This window comes from Bos javanicus, chromosome 7 (assembly GCF_032452875.1).
Source record: "Bos javanicus breed banteng chromosome 7, ARS-OSU_banteng_1.0, whole genome shotgun sequence".
NCBI classification, from domain to species: Eukaryota; Metazoa; Chordata; class Mammalia; order Artiodactyla; family Bovidae; genus Bos; species Bos javanicus.
In genome coordinates, this window is record NC_083874.1 from 13,974,722 (window position 1) to 13,989,286 (window position 14,565).

General features: G+C 40.8%; 1 protein-coding gene across 5 annotated transcripts in view; it reads left to right on the forward strand.

Annotated features, from left to right (window-relative positions):
• The first annotated feature begins 12,255 nt into the window (after window positions 1-12,255).
• Window positions 12,256-14,565, forward strand: part of LOC133250623 (zinc finger protein 266-like) — a 43,737-nt gene continuing 41,427 nt past the window's right edge. For 4 of the 5 annotated variants that reach the window (XM_061422056.1, XM_061422057.1, XM_061422052.1 and 1 more), the window contains exon 1: window positions 12,256-12,333. The gene's annotated coding sequence lies outside the window, so the exon portion shown is untranslated. Of the gene's footprint in view, window positions 12,389-14,565 lie in introns of all 5 variants that reach the window. The other variant, XM_061422053.1, reaches the window with a different exon arrangement.

Here is a 14,565-nt window from a genome sequence, read left to right on the forward strand (position 1 = left end):
AGCTGTGGTTTTTCTAGTAGTTGTGTGGATGTGAGTTGGACCATAAAAAAGGCTGAGCCCCAAAGAATTGATGCTTTTGAACTGTGGTCCTGGAGAAAACTCTTGAGAGTCCCTTGGACAGCAAGATCAAACCAGTCAATCCTAAAGGAAATCAACCCTGAATGTTCATTGGAAGGACTGATAATGAAGCTCCAATACTTTGACAATCTGATGAGAAGAGACTCTGATGCTGGGAAGAGGAGAAGGGAGCAACAGGATGAGATGGTTAAATAGCATCATCAACTCAATAAACATGAGTTTGAGCAAACTCTGGGAGATAGTGAAGGACAGGGAAGACTGGTGTGCTACAGTCCATGGGATCACAAATAATTGGACATGACTGAACATAAAAAAATAAGAACAGTCTTGAAGTGTGAAGCTAATTATCAGTATTGTGTGATTTTCATTCCTATTCTTTTATAGAAAAACACAACAAATTAAGGAGACAAATATCAACATTTGAGAGGATAATTGTGGGGAAAACAATGCCACATTTGATATAAGTGCTTCAAATCTAATGTTGGAAATCATTGGAATGGCTCTAAGAAAGCTGGCCCAGGATAGAAATGTGTGGTCTGCAAATAGGAAAGAAAAGAAGCAATTTCTGATGAGGGTGTTAAGGAGAAACTGATACAACAAATAAATGTCTAGAGCTTTGAGAATAGAAGAAACAAAGCATGTCTTTTAGGGTCAAAAAAGGACGAAAATGCTTAACTTCACAATGTGTCTTTGAGCCTCATGATGTCCATTTAGTTCTGAGGCCAGTGACCCATCATAGACAAGGAGCTCTGCTGAGGGACCTTCCCAGAGCCCCCTTCACATCCCTGTTCCTCACACTGTAGATGAAGGGATTCACCATGAGGGTGACCACAGTGTACATCACAAAAGCAATAGAGCTTCTCTGGGAAGAATGGGTCATATCAGAACTGAAATAGACCCCAAGGCTTGTCCCATAGTACAAGGTGACCATAGAGAGGTGAGACCCACGGGTAGAAAAAGCTTTTATGTTTTCATGCTGCAGAGGACATTCTCATTAAAGAGAAGATGATTTGGGAGTAAGAGGATTCCAGTTAGGGGAAACACACCCAGCAGGGCAGTGACCACATACAAGCAGATGTTATTGATGAAAGCGTCAGAGCAAGCCACCTTGATAATCTGAGCCAGTTCACAGAAGAAATGTGGAATTCAGTGTCAGTACAGAATGTCAGTCGCCTCAACAGAATATGAATCAGAGCAACCAGAAAATGATGAACCAACACATCAGAAGAACCAGGAGGCAACACACACATGGGTTCATGATGACCATGTAGTGCAGGGGTTGGCAGATGGCCACAAACCAACCATAGGCCATTCTGGTCAGGAGAAGACCATCCATTCCTGCAAAAATCATTTTAAAAAATAAACCTGAGTGAAACATCCTGTGTAGGAGATGTCTTTGTTCTGTGACTGAATGTCACAAGCATCTTGGGGACAGTGGTGGAGACATAGCAAATTATCAACAAAGGACTGGTGGGAGAGGAAGAAGTACATGAGGGTGTGGAGGTGGGAGTCAGAGCTGATGGCCAGGATGATGAGCAGGTTCCCAAGCATGGTGACCAGGTACATGGACAGTAACACTCCAAAGAGGAGGGGCTGCAGTTTAGGATGATCTGAGAGGTCCAGGAGGAGAAACTGATTCTCCCGTATGGTTTCCTGCTCCCATGTAGCTGTGTGTCTGCTGGGGAACAAGACAAATGGAAGTTTCACCTAATAGCCAAGTGCCAACTCAGCTAGTTATCAGTTATGATTCCACCTTCTGGTTGATATCCTTTACACTCTATTAGTCCTTCTTGTGATAGTGATTCACTCAGTCAAATGGTAGGACCATTTGCATTTAAAATGTTTTTTCAGCTAAAATATTTAGCTGAAAATTTTTTTATCTCCTATCACAAGTTCTAATTCTTTTGTTGTTGTTTTTATTAAAGTATAGTTGATTTATAATATGTTAATATCTGCTGTATAGCAAAGTGAATAAGTGAATTATACATATATATTCTTTTTCATATTCTTTTCCATTGTAATTTAAGTGATTTATCTCAGGATATTAATTTTAGTTTCCTGTGCTATACAGCAGGAGCTTGTTTATTCACTGGTTCTAATTCTATATGAAGCTATAGACATGAACTGATTTTTATAGTATGACAGTTGCAAAATGATTAAAGACATTTAATATTGCTAAATGATAATCTTTTTAAAACTCTATAGCTCTTTCATTCAAATAGTTTAATAATAGTTTTTAGGACATGGTATCCCAACTCAGACAAAATTAATTCTATGACTTGATCCTCCCTGTTATTGTGACAGTTAATGCTTAATTTAAATTGCCTTTTTTTTTTAATTTATAAAGGTATGGTTACTCGGGACTTCCTGCTAGTACAGTGGATAGAATCTATCTGCCAATACAGTGGACATGGGTTCAATCCCTGGTCCAGAAGATTCTGATGCCATGAGGCAACTAAGCCCATGTGCCACAACTACTGAGTCTGTGTGCCACAACTACTGAAACCCATGCACCTAGAGCCTGCGCTCTGCAATGAGAGAAGCCACCAGAATGAGAAGCCTATGCACCACAAAAAAGAGTAGTCCCTGCTCACCGCAACTAGAGAAAGCACTACGGGAAGCCACAAGGTCCAGTTCAACCAAAAAAAAAAAAAATGGTTATTACCTTCTTTGTGAGAATTAAAAAGACCCTTGTGGCAGAGGAGGATCCCAGGAAGTGATGGCTGCTATTATTACTATTACTTTTATGACAGTTATTAATATTTTTGATACATAACTTTTCAAATTATAGAGATGTCATTCAGATAATGGGATCTTGAGTGAGAGTTCCTTGAATAGAATTTTGCTTCACCAACTTAAGGTCTGTGTGACCTTGACAAAGTTTCTTAACCTGTCTTAGCTGTAAATACCTCACCCCTACAACAGGAATAATAAATATCCCCTACATTGTAAGACTGATGAGTTAATTAAATGAGATGATGCATGTAATTTTCCTAGCATGGTTCTTGTGACAAATAGCAGGCATTTGATAAATGTCAGTGTCTAACAATATGTCTTGCATGAGTATCACTGATCATTATTCCCCTTAAACAGGGGCAGCCATCAAAGATCATTCTGTGGACTTCCCTGGTAGTTGAGATTTCACACTTCCAGTGCAGAGGGTTACCAAGATGGAAACTTGGCAGGGGAGCTAGATCCCATATGCCACAATTTAGAGTTGGAATGTCCCAACTAAAGATCCCAAATGCCACAGCTAATCACACACACACACACACACACACACATTATATATATAATATACATAATATATATCACTATTTAGAAAATTTTAATGTAAAATGTTCCAAGCTTCTATAAAAAAGTCAAACAAGATGATGACCTAGCATGGTGATCGGTGTCAAACAGATTCGTGGCCTCCAAAGGAGATTTCATTCTGGGACCAAAAGACATAGGCTCAGTCACTCAGGGCTTTGTGTAGCAAAGTTTATTAAAGTAACAGTGATAGAGAAAGCTTCCAGCAAAGACACTGCAAAGGACAGAAGAGTGCCCACGTCATGAATTTTAGCAGGGTTTTATATACCTTTCAGCTGGCTGCTGAGAATAGATATAAAGACTACCTCAAGTTTGTAAAATTTCTACCAGACCCTTTCCCAAGGCATGCATCCTGAGATAACATTAGTACAGTGAGATAAGCCAGAAGGAACACGTTCTGGGTGAGATATGGTGTTGCTTGAGAGGCAGGTTCCCAGGCAAAATAGATTGTTAAAATTATTAACATAGAACCTAAGAAAAGCATACTTATGAGCTCCTGATCTAAAGAAAGGTGAGATACATTACTGCACTATTAACACAAAGCTTAAGGGAGCCATGTCCCTCGTGACTAAGGCAAAGGAATTTTAAAAGAATGCTCTCCTCTTCCTTCTCCTTGAGGGTAACTGCCTAAGCTTTAGCTCTCTCAAAGTCATCCTGAAAAAAAAAAAAAGACAAATTTAGGATGATTATAAATGTTTACAGTCTCCATGACAGAAAAAATGCTCAGTACTATTATACCTAGAGAATGCAAGTAACATTTTTTTAAATAAAGTGAGAATTTACTAAACAATAGTATACTCAGGAGGAAGAGTGGGCAGGGTCATGTGAACAGCTGCCGAGAATACAATTAAGAGAAAAAAAAATCATTGAGAGCAAATTTAGTCTGGAGAGGTGGATAGAAAAGACCACTCTGCAATAAGAATACTGAGCTCTGAGAAGAGGGACAGGTAATTGCTAATCAGAGGAAATAAGGGAAGGGCAAGCATTTTGGCCTGAGAGAACAGAATTCACAGTTGCCCTGGGATTGGTGAGCTTGGTAATGGACGGGATATGAGCATCCAGTGAGATGAGGACAGGGTGAGGGTGAGGAGGACAGAGCGTGAGGCCCACAAGTCAAGTATCCTGTACTATTCTTGATGTGACTCTCATGTCGGTAATTTTATATTTATTTGTGGGTCAGAGGTCGTGACCATTTTTGCTCATTATTGTGTTTCCAGTGACCTACATGGTGCTAGTAGCACATATTAGGTGCTCATAGCACATTTTAGGTGCTCAACACAGGCAAGTGTTAGATATGTAATAAAGACTGAGACCATTAAGTATCAACTGTAACACACACAAAGGACCCTCCAAGCCCACTATATGCCTGAATATAGACATAGAATAGTAAAATTAGAGTACACTCACACATATATTTTAAAAGAATAATATATCGTGAACAAGTAACTCTTACTCTAAAAATGTAATTCTGCTTATTACTGGAATGTTTGCTATCATAATTTATCTCAAAAATAGGTCAGCGGAGAGCAATCATAACCATAATTACAGTCTAAAATGCATTGGAGGGAATGTAAGAGCCATTACTATGGTTAGCAGCCAGGACAGAGCCTCTCACTAGATAAGGAAGCTAAGGATCATTTCTTAAGTCAGTAAAGAGTATACATTTTAAGACTACAGCCAACTGGATATTCTACATTAAACACTAAATCTTTGTGTTTAATTCATGAAGAGGACAACGCAGTCTACTCCTTGATATTCTCTTAAACACTTAAAGAGAATGGTAAAATGAGCCAATGAAATGAGTACTGAATGTCAGTAATAATTACATTGTTTGTAGATGGTATTGTGGACACAGTGAGGTGGGTAAGGTGAAACATCAATATAGAGAACTAAAGTACCTGCTAACTATAGATTTCCCCTTCATAGACTAAATAACTATGGGACTGTCCCAGCCTCATTATTCTAGAGGTAAAGCCCAATACCCACCATCTCGCTTTGTTTCCTTCTCACTCCACCAGCCTTTACTGGAACACCGTCTCTGATGCTTACCAGCGAAGCTTTCTTGTTATCTGCAGTCAGCCCTGCGGAAACCCATTTGGGTTTTCACCAAGGCTGGGGTCACAGAATTATAGCAAAGGGGCAACAGTGCATGTTGTTATCTCAAGGGCTATATTCTCCTCATTACCAAAGTTGTGTGTGTAGGCAGCAGTGGGAGAAAAAGGTATGTTCTCCAAGGAGAAATTCTTTGACTTGACTTCAAAGTGACCAGGTATCCCCTAAGGAATGTTTAATTCCTGCAAGAACTAAAACATGGAGTCCTTTATTGATATTAGGGAGGGCTCCAGGTGGTGCTGCTACTGGTTAAGAACCCGCCTGCCAATGCAGGAGACATAAGAGATGCAGGTTCTATCCCTGGGTCTGGAAGATCCCCTGGAGTAGGAAATGGCAACCTGCTCCAGTATTCTTGCCTGAAAAATTCCATGGACAGAGGAGCCTGTCGGGCTACCATCCATGGGGTTGCAAAGAGTCAAACACGACTGAGCACAGCACATGCTAAGGGGCAGGGGCCACAATTAACCAGGTAGATTCAGCTGAAAAGAGTATTGAGGAGATACAATGTGACAAACAAATCATCTGTAAAGTTTATCAAGAAAGGGGAGGACAGAGATAAAACATAGAATAAACAGAGTATCTAAAATGGGAGGGTTAAAACTAAAATTTAAGGGAAGTTATGGGAATACATTTAAGTTCAAGAAGAATGATGGTATGTAGTGCAAGCCTTTAAATACACAGGCATGTCTGGGTACATACATACTTCACAGGATGCACCATACACTTCTAAACCAACAGATAGCATAATGTGCTGTATCTCCAGCTTATAGGATATGGATGCAGAAATCAAGGATGGGAAGCTGAAGTGAACCCTTGTAATATCACTCCTGGTAAGACATGTGAGGAGTCTGTGCTCCAGCTCTACATACGTATGGCCTTTGCAGCTTTGGATGCCTGGACACCAAAAATGTAGCAGTTCTAGAGACATGACAAAAGTCCCATTGAACTTTTTTTTTTTTTTTTTTTTTGTCATGCTGCCTGGATTGCAGGGTCTGAGTTCACCACCAAGGACTGAATATGGGCCCGTGGCAATGAAAGTGCCAAGTCCTAACCTCTGGACCACCAGGGAATTCCTGCCACTGAACTTCAAGCTATGCTGAAAAGTGAAACTACTGGTCATTCAGTTATGTCTGACTCTTTACGACCCCATGGACTGCAGCCCGCCAGGCTCCTCTGTCCACTGTCCATGGGCTTCTCCAGGCAAAAATATTGGAGTAGGTTGCCATTTCCTCAGTCAGTGGCTGGGAGCAGGAGCAACCTCAGGGCAAACACAGTGGTGGATACAGATGGTGGTCACTTATGCTCCCACAGCAAGAGATCTGAGTGGTGTAATCTCAGGTGAGGCTGCTTTCTTTAGTTGAGGGCAGTTATCATAGAGAAGGCTCAGGGCTCTTGATCTCTATGCTTGAAAAATAAGACTTTAATTCTGAAGGGAGAAATGGGCAACACAGCACAGGATTCACTACAATGAATCCTATTAGCCATTTGGAGTGGATCTTCAACAACATGGACAGTGTTCCTGGAGAGCTTATTTGTGATTAATGGGGGTCAGGAGTTGGAAATGACTTTTCTTGGGAAGTGAGGGACAAACCAAGAACAGAAGCATCCTAAGTAAGGCTCAGCCAAGCATGACTGTCTTTTTGGCCTGTTTCTCTATAAAAATCCAATTCTCTCTCCCTACTACTGCCAAGAAACAGACCAACACATGCCACTGCCAAGTAGATATTAGTGGGGTGTTTCACAGGCACATCCAACTTAACCTCTCCAAGAACAAACCTACATTTTTTTCTTCCTTCCTTCCTTTTCCTCAAACATGTTATATCAGAGTGAGTAACACCATAGACGACGTGAACAGATCCACACATGGAATTGTTCTAGATAGTTAAGTAATAACATATTAACATATTTTTCCTAATTATTTTTTTTAGGATTTATCACAAAGTCTGGTTTTACCATTTATTTATGTATTATTTTATTTCCTTTCTCCCAGTAGAATATAATCTCAATGAAATTTGTGCCTTTATTTTGTTCCAAGTCTTATACCAGTACCTAGAAGATAATATTTAATAAATGTTTAAAGGCATGAGTCAATCAAACCATTGCTATTATTAGCATCAGAAAGAAACTGGTTTCATCTTTTGTGGGGAAAAAAAGGAAAAAATAGAAAAAAAAAAGGAACTTGGAAGCAGAGAAATGTTCCAATTTTTTTCTTTTCTAGTTTTTGCCAGATACTAAACATCGGAGAAGGGGACGACAGAGGATGAGATGGCTGGATGGCATCACCGACTCGATGGACGTGAGTTTGAGTGAACTCCGGGAGTTGGTGATGGACAGGGAGGCCTGGCGTGCTGCAATTCATGGGGTCACAAAGAGTCGGACATGACTGAGCGACTGAACTGAACTGAACTGAAACATCACCTACACAAATTGAACATTTTTAACTATCAAAAATTTGTATAATGGCTGCAGTTCATCTGTTAATCTCAGAATGTCTTGTTTTCCATATATCTTTTAATGACATGCAGCTGTTAGGTAATTTTTGTCTCTAAGGAAAAATTCCAAATCTAATAACAGTGTAAAGAAATATAAAGAGAAAAACACCGCAGTCAACATAGCATCAGGTTCCTCTTTTTCAGCATGTTTTTCATATGACTAACAATAATATTACACTTATTTAATAATATTACACTTATTTGGGTACTATTATGGACTGAACTGTGTTCACTCAAAATTTTATGTTGATATCCTTATTCCCAGGGCCTCAGAATGTGACTGTATTTGGAGAAAGTGCCTTTCAAAAGGTAGTTAATTTTAACATGAAGTCACCAGGGTGAACCTTAATTCAATCGCCCTGGTGTTCTTATAAGAAGTGGAAGTCAGAACACACAGAGAGGCCAGGGAAACCTGCACGAAGGGAGGACCAGGTTCAGAATCGGCATGACAGTGGCCATCTGCAATCCAAGTGAAATGGAGCAGGACGTTATGGTCTGTGCTCCCCCCATGTCCTCAGCCTACCTTTTGTCTGTGGAACAACTTTAGCCAAAGAATAAGCTTAATCAGAGAAATGAAAAAATGCAGAAACAAAGGAAAACTGTCAAAGGAGGCCAAGTAATAATAGTTAATAGTCATATTAAGCAGAGTCAAGGACATTTAGTTCCTCCTCAAGGGCTATTATAGATGATACCCTGAGCAGTATCCTGTGAGGTATCTTGTAGATAATGAACTGCACATCAGGTGGAAGAAGTTAACTACCTGATGACCAGACTGTAGTCATGATATAAACTGTCACAGTTCCAAGAACTGCCATCAAGGAAATGGGAACAAACCGATCCTGCAACTGAAGATTAACTACTTAAACAAGATGAATCTGATTAGGACACCACATGATCAATTTCAAGGAGATTATCAGAGCTGACTGTACTATAGCTGCATGTAGGCCCTTCCCTCTGTCTATAAAAGCTCTTGCCCACTGATTGTCAGTGCAGGAAGTCAGCCTTCTGCTAAGCATCTGCCCTCCCCCTGCCACCCTGCTGGTTGCCAGCATCCAAAGTAAAGTAAACTTTCCTTTCCACCAATCTCACTTGTCTATTGGCTTCTGAGAGGTCAGCTGCTGGACCCCACAAGGAGACAGGCCTCAGAGGAAACCAACCCTGGTGGGACCTTGACATTGAACTTCCAGACTCTAGGATTGTTAGAAAATATATTTCCATTGTGTAAGTCACCCAGTCTAGCATTATTAGGATAAGGCAAGCACCATTTCAAAATCCTCTTGGTACAGCTGTTACTTGAGCCATGTCTCCTGTAATTATTTCAGTGGAAGTTGTGACAACTTTTTTGCTCAGTCCCAGCTAGACACCTTGCCAGTCAGTTCAGTTGCTCAGTTACGTCCGACTCTTTGTGACTCCATGAACCGCAGCATGCCAGGCCTCCCTGTCCATCACCAACTCCCTGAGTCCACCCAAACCCATTTCCATCAAGTCAGTGATGCCATCCAACCATCTCATCCTCTGTCATCCCCTTCTCCTCCAGCCCTCAATCCCTCCCAGCATCAGGGAATTTTCAAATGAGTCAGCTCTTCGCATCAGGTAGCCAAAGTAGTAGAGTTTCAGCTTCAAAATCAGTCCTACCAATGAACACCCAGGACTGATCTCCGCACATACCAAACATCTCCTGCTTTCTGCCCTGAAACTTCTGATACCAAATTATGGGACATTTGAGGGAATCTGCTCTGTATTCAGAAGTGTGCAACTCAGACATAAAGGGATGCTAATCTCTCTAGGACCATCTCTGGCCCATAGAAAGCATGAGCTGAGGTCTTTTCATCTATTGAGAGGAAAGTTCTGGGACACATATCATGTTGTACCTCAGGAAGGTTTGGTGGGATTTAGTAGCAGTCATCAATAAAAGCAGTCATTATTATTTTGATTCCTTAATTGATATGGTTTTCCTTCCTTCCCTAGTAGATAATAATAGGAAATATATACAACAAATACATACATATTTGTTCTGTTTCTCTGGATAACCCTAACAACAAGGCCCAAGAGAAATGAAAATATGTTTGAATATATATGGGTTTTCATAGCACCATTATTCATAATATGCACAAAGTGGAAACAATCCAAATATTCATCAATTCATAAGTAACTAAAACAATATATTCACTGCTGCTGCTGCTAAGTCGCTTCAGTCGTGTCCAACTCTGTGCGACCCCATAGACGGCAGCCCACCAGGCTCCCCTGTCCCTGGGATTCTCCAGGCAAGAACACTGGAGTGGGTTGCCATTTCCTTCTCCAATGCATGAAAGTGAAAAGTGAAAGTGAAGTCGCTCAGTTGTGCCAACTCTTAGCGACCCCATGGGCTGCAGCCCACCAGGCTCCTCCATTCATGGGATTTTCCAGGCAAGAGTACTGGAGTGGGGTGCCATTACCTTCTCCAATATTCATACTATGGGATATCATTCTGAAATACAAAGAAATTATATATGCTACAACACGTATGAATCTTGAAAAATATACTAAGTGAAAAAATTACTGATGAAAGGTTTCATGATCTTATTTACATGAAATGTCTAGAAAAGGTAAATGGATAGAGACAGAAGGTGGAATCATGGCAGCATGGATGTTAAGTGTCTAGGAATATGGGGGTGTAACAATCAAAGGGTACTTTATAATGGAACCAAAATTCCATTATATTTTTACAACTAGGTTTTAAAATAACATAAATCTGTTGTTATCAAAGAGTCTGATACAGGTACAAGTAAATATTACTGACACAGAAGAGTCTAAAACCTGAATTAATATATACAGGAATTTATTGAATAAAGGTGGAATTTCAAATTAGTATGTCAAGGATCCTCTCTCTGGAGGAAAAAACATAATTGTATCCACTACCCCATGTGTGTGTGTGTGTGTGTGTGTGTGTGTGTGTGTGTGTTAGTTACTCAGTTGTGTCTGACTCTGTGACCCCATGGACTGCAACCCGCCAGGGTCCTCTGTCCATGTAATTCTCCAGACAAGAATACTGCAGTGGGTTGCCATTTCCTTCTCCAATGCGAATTTTAGTAGTAGTTAGTCACTAAGCCGTGTCTGACTCTTGCGACCCCACAGACTGTAGCCTGCCAGGTTCCTCTGTCCATGGGATTCTCCAGGCAAGAACAGTGGAGTGGGTTGCCATTTCCTTCTCCACCACTACCCCAGAACACATGCCAAAACACATTCTTTCACGATTAAAATGTCCGTAAAAATATAAATTTTAGAAGAAAATTAGAAAATCTGTATGTAACCTAGAGTTAGAAGAGAATTTTTAAGGAAGGCTAGGAGAAAACCCAGAGTTTTTTTTGTTTTTTTAAGAAGAGAGTCCTCTGGCTATGTAAAAAGTGAATTTCATTTGCAATTGATGAAACATTAACATGGCAAAACAATTACCAGTTTAACAGACGCATAAAACACATTTGATAAGGCACATAAGCAATTTTCGTAAATGTGCTAACAAGTAGGATTTCAAAATACCTTTATAAACTCCTCTGCGGCCACCCACTAAAATACACAGAAAACATGATTAAGGAGAAAACAGAACTATTTCTGAATGAGTGAAGAAGGCCTGGTTATCAGAGCTGTTTCTCAGCTAGGAGGCCCTAGACGGTATGGTAAGATCGAAAACATAAAAAACCGAAATACATACTTGAACACAATATATACAAAGGTTACAGGAAAATGTCACTACTTAGAATACTCAAAGGAGTCAATAATTTAAGTTTAGCACGGTGTCCTAACTTCATACAAAGAAGGCAAAAATAAACGTTAAATATGAGATTGATTGAATAGAGGAGATAGACCATATCTCGGGTTGACAGGTTTATCAATATAGGAGACTAAGGGCTCCAGGGAGCTGAGAATAGACAGGTACAAAAGCTTTCGAGTATCATCCATTTGGATGCCTCTCCCTTCTGACCCCTAAACTCGGGAGTGCGCCTCTTCTCGCCTCCCCATCACTTCCGGGCATGGGTCGCGCCCTCCACTCGGAGCTCCGCCCACGAGCCTAGTTTTAGCCTCGGAATCATCCACTGGGAGTGTTTCTGCTTCCAGCCCCGCCCCCCAACCCCCCACCCACTGAATCGACTGCAAGACCCCTCACCCGCAACGTTGGGAGAAACTGCAAGTTTTCTCTGCATTGGCTGAATTTGACTGACAGTCCCAATCTCAGAACTCCACCCCGTCACGGCCGAAGTAGGAAACGGAAGTGGCGTCACTGTCTGCGTCGGTTTTCCGTCCGGCGGCTCCGTGCTTCTAGGAGGGAGTGGTTTTGGTCGTCCTGTGTTTCAGCGTGTCCTTGGTGAGGCTCGCGTTCAGGAAGGGCTGTGGGATACAAGGAGCGCGTTAAAGGACAGGTTTGGTCCGAGTTTTCGAGAGGTCTCCTTGGGCAGGCCTGGCCCCTCTCTCTTACATCCTTCGGGACCTAAGGCCCCGCTTTCATCCAGGTCGTAAGGGGAGTTTTCGGGGTGTTGTCATTCACTGTGCTTCCCTATTCGAAAGCCTTTGTGACTTTAGTTCTTGAGATCATGAATATCCACTGTTTGATTCCGGTTACTCAGGCCCCTGCACCTTCTGGTTATCTTGAAGTTAGTGATCCTGCTGTATTCCTCTAGAGTATGAAGATGTTCACTTGAAAATGAAAGAGTTGAGTTTATTCAGTGTTTTATCTGGGAACTGTTGCCCAGGAGTCAGCCTCTGAGATAGCTGTGAGAAATTATTTTGAAGAGATGAGGTGGGATGTTAGTATATATGTGATTCGGGGGAAGGATATGGGTAATTTTCCACGAAAAATTAATCTAAGAAAGAGTTGGACCACTTTATTTGAGCCAGATTTGAGGATTCCAACCCTGGAAGAGCATCTCAGAAGGCTGTTGTGTGTGTATGTGTAACTGAATCTTCTTTGAGTACATCTAAAACGAACACTTCATTGTATTTCAAGTCATATCCGACTCTTGAGACTCCCATGGACTGTAGCCTGCCAGGATCCTCTGTCCATGGGGTTCTCCAAGCAAGAATACTGGCATGAGTAGCCACTCCCTTCTCCAGAGGATCTTCCTGGCTCAGGGATCTGCATTGCAGGCATATACCATGTGAGCCACCAAGGAAGCCCAATATATACTATAGTATTACTTAAGCATGTAATCTATTTAAAATGAGATTTTTTATGTTGCTTTCTTCATTTAAAGTGTCCAAAATTAGCTGCACCCTAAATTTTTATCAGATGTATTTCATTAGTGTGCATTTAGGATCTTATTTTCACAATCAGGGATTGAACCCATGACCCCTGCAGTGGAAGTGCAGAGTTTTAATCACTCAACCAGCAGGGAAATCCCTTGATTAGTGTTTAAAGTGAAAGTCGCTCAGTCATGTTGGACTCTTTGAGACCCCATGGACTATACAGTCAATGGAATTCTCCAGGCCAGAATACTGGAGTGGGTAGCCCATTCCCTTCTCCAAGGGATCTTCCCAACCCAGGGATCGAACCCAGGTCTCCAGCATTGCACACAGATTCTTTATCAGCTGAGCCACCAAGGAAGCCCAAATTAGTGTTTAGACCATATGCAATATACAGTTGAAAGAGCAGATTCAAATACTGAAGTTATTCCAAATATAAAACGGACTTAAAAGGTCCTAGTGAGATAGTTGGTACATAATGGTTGTCAATAAATGGCAGTTGATGATACTGATCCTCTTGTTGTAGAGCATACAGTTTTAGTAGCTTTCATATATGTCCTCTGCACAAAAGGAGCTAATTTATCATGTTGATGACTGATAATTAGTATTTGTTGATTTGTGCTTGATACGAAGCTGAGCTCCAGATAACCGTATCTTCAGAGGGATGGAGATGGCCCTATCCACTTACATTCTTAAGCTACCCTGAAATGATCGTGATTCAGGAAAGAGTATGCAAATTTCACTATCAGTCTTGCAGCATAGCAGCCTATCATACGCCCCATGGTAATTTGTCATTAATGCTTTTTTTTTTTTTTCCAGAGACTTAGCTTTGGGTTCTGTTTTTTAAATACAGATTTCTTTGGTGTGATTCTGAGCAGTTGTGTTGCTTGTTTTTATCTAAGAGGAGCTGAAATGAGCCAGAGAATGCTGCTCTCTAAGACAGCTTCCTAGTATGTATGCATGAGGTAGAGTTGCCGCATAGTCCTACTCATGTATTTTATTGCCTTGATAAGTAAAAAGTCACATTACTTATGTTTCCTTGCCTGTGAAATGATTACTCTTTGCCTGGTGGGTAACATGGCACACCATTTATCTCTCCGGCTCCAGATGGGACAGGACTTCCCTGGTACTTCATGGCAGTAGTGTGTACTTGTGAGTTTTTTAGTTTTTGGTTTTGAGTGTGTGCTTATCTCAGAGTTGCAATGTCTATTTTATTTTTTTAACTTTTTGTTAAAGTATAATTTATTTACAGTAGTGTATTGGTTTCAGGTATGCAACACAATGAATGTATTTTGATCGGTTATACTCCATTTAAAGTTATTATAAAATATCACCTACATTCCACGTGCTGTACAGT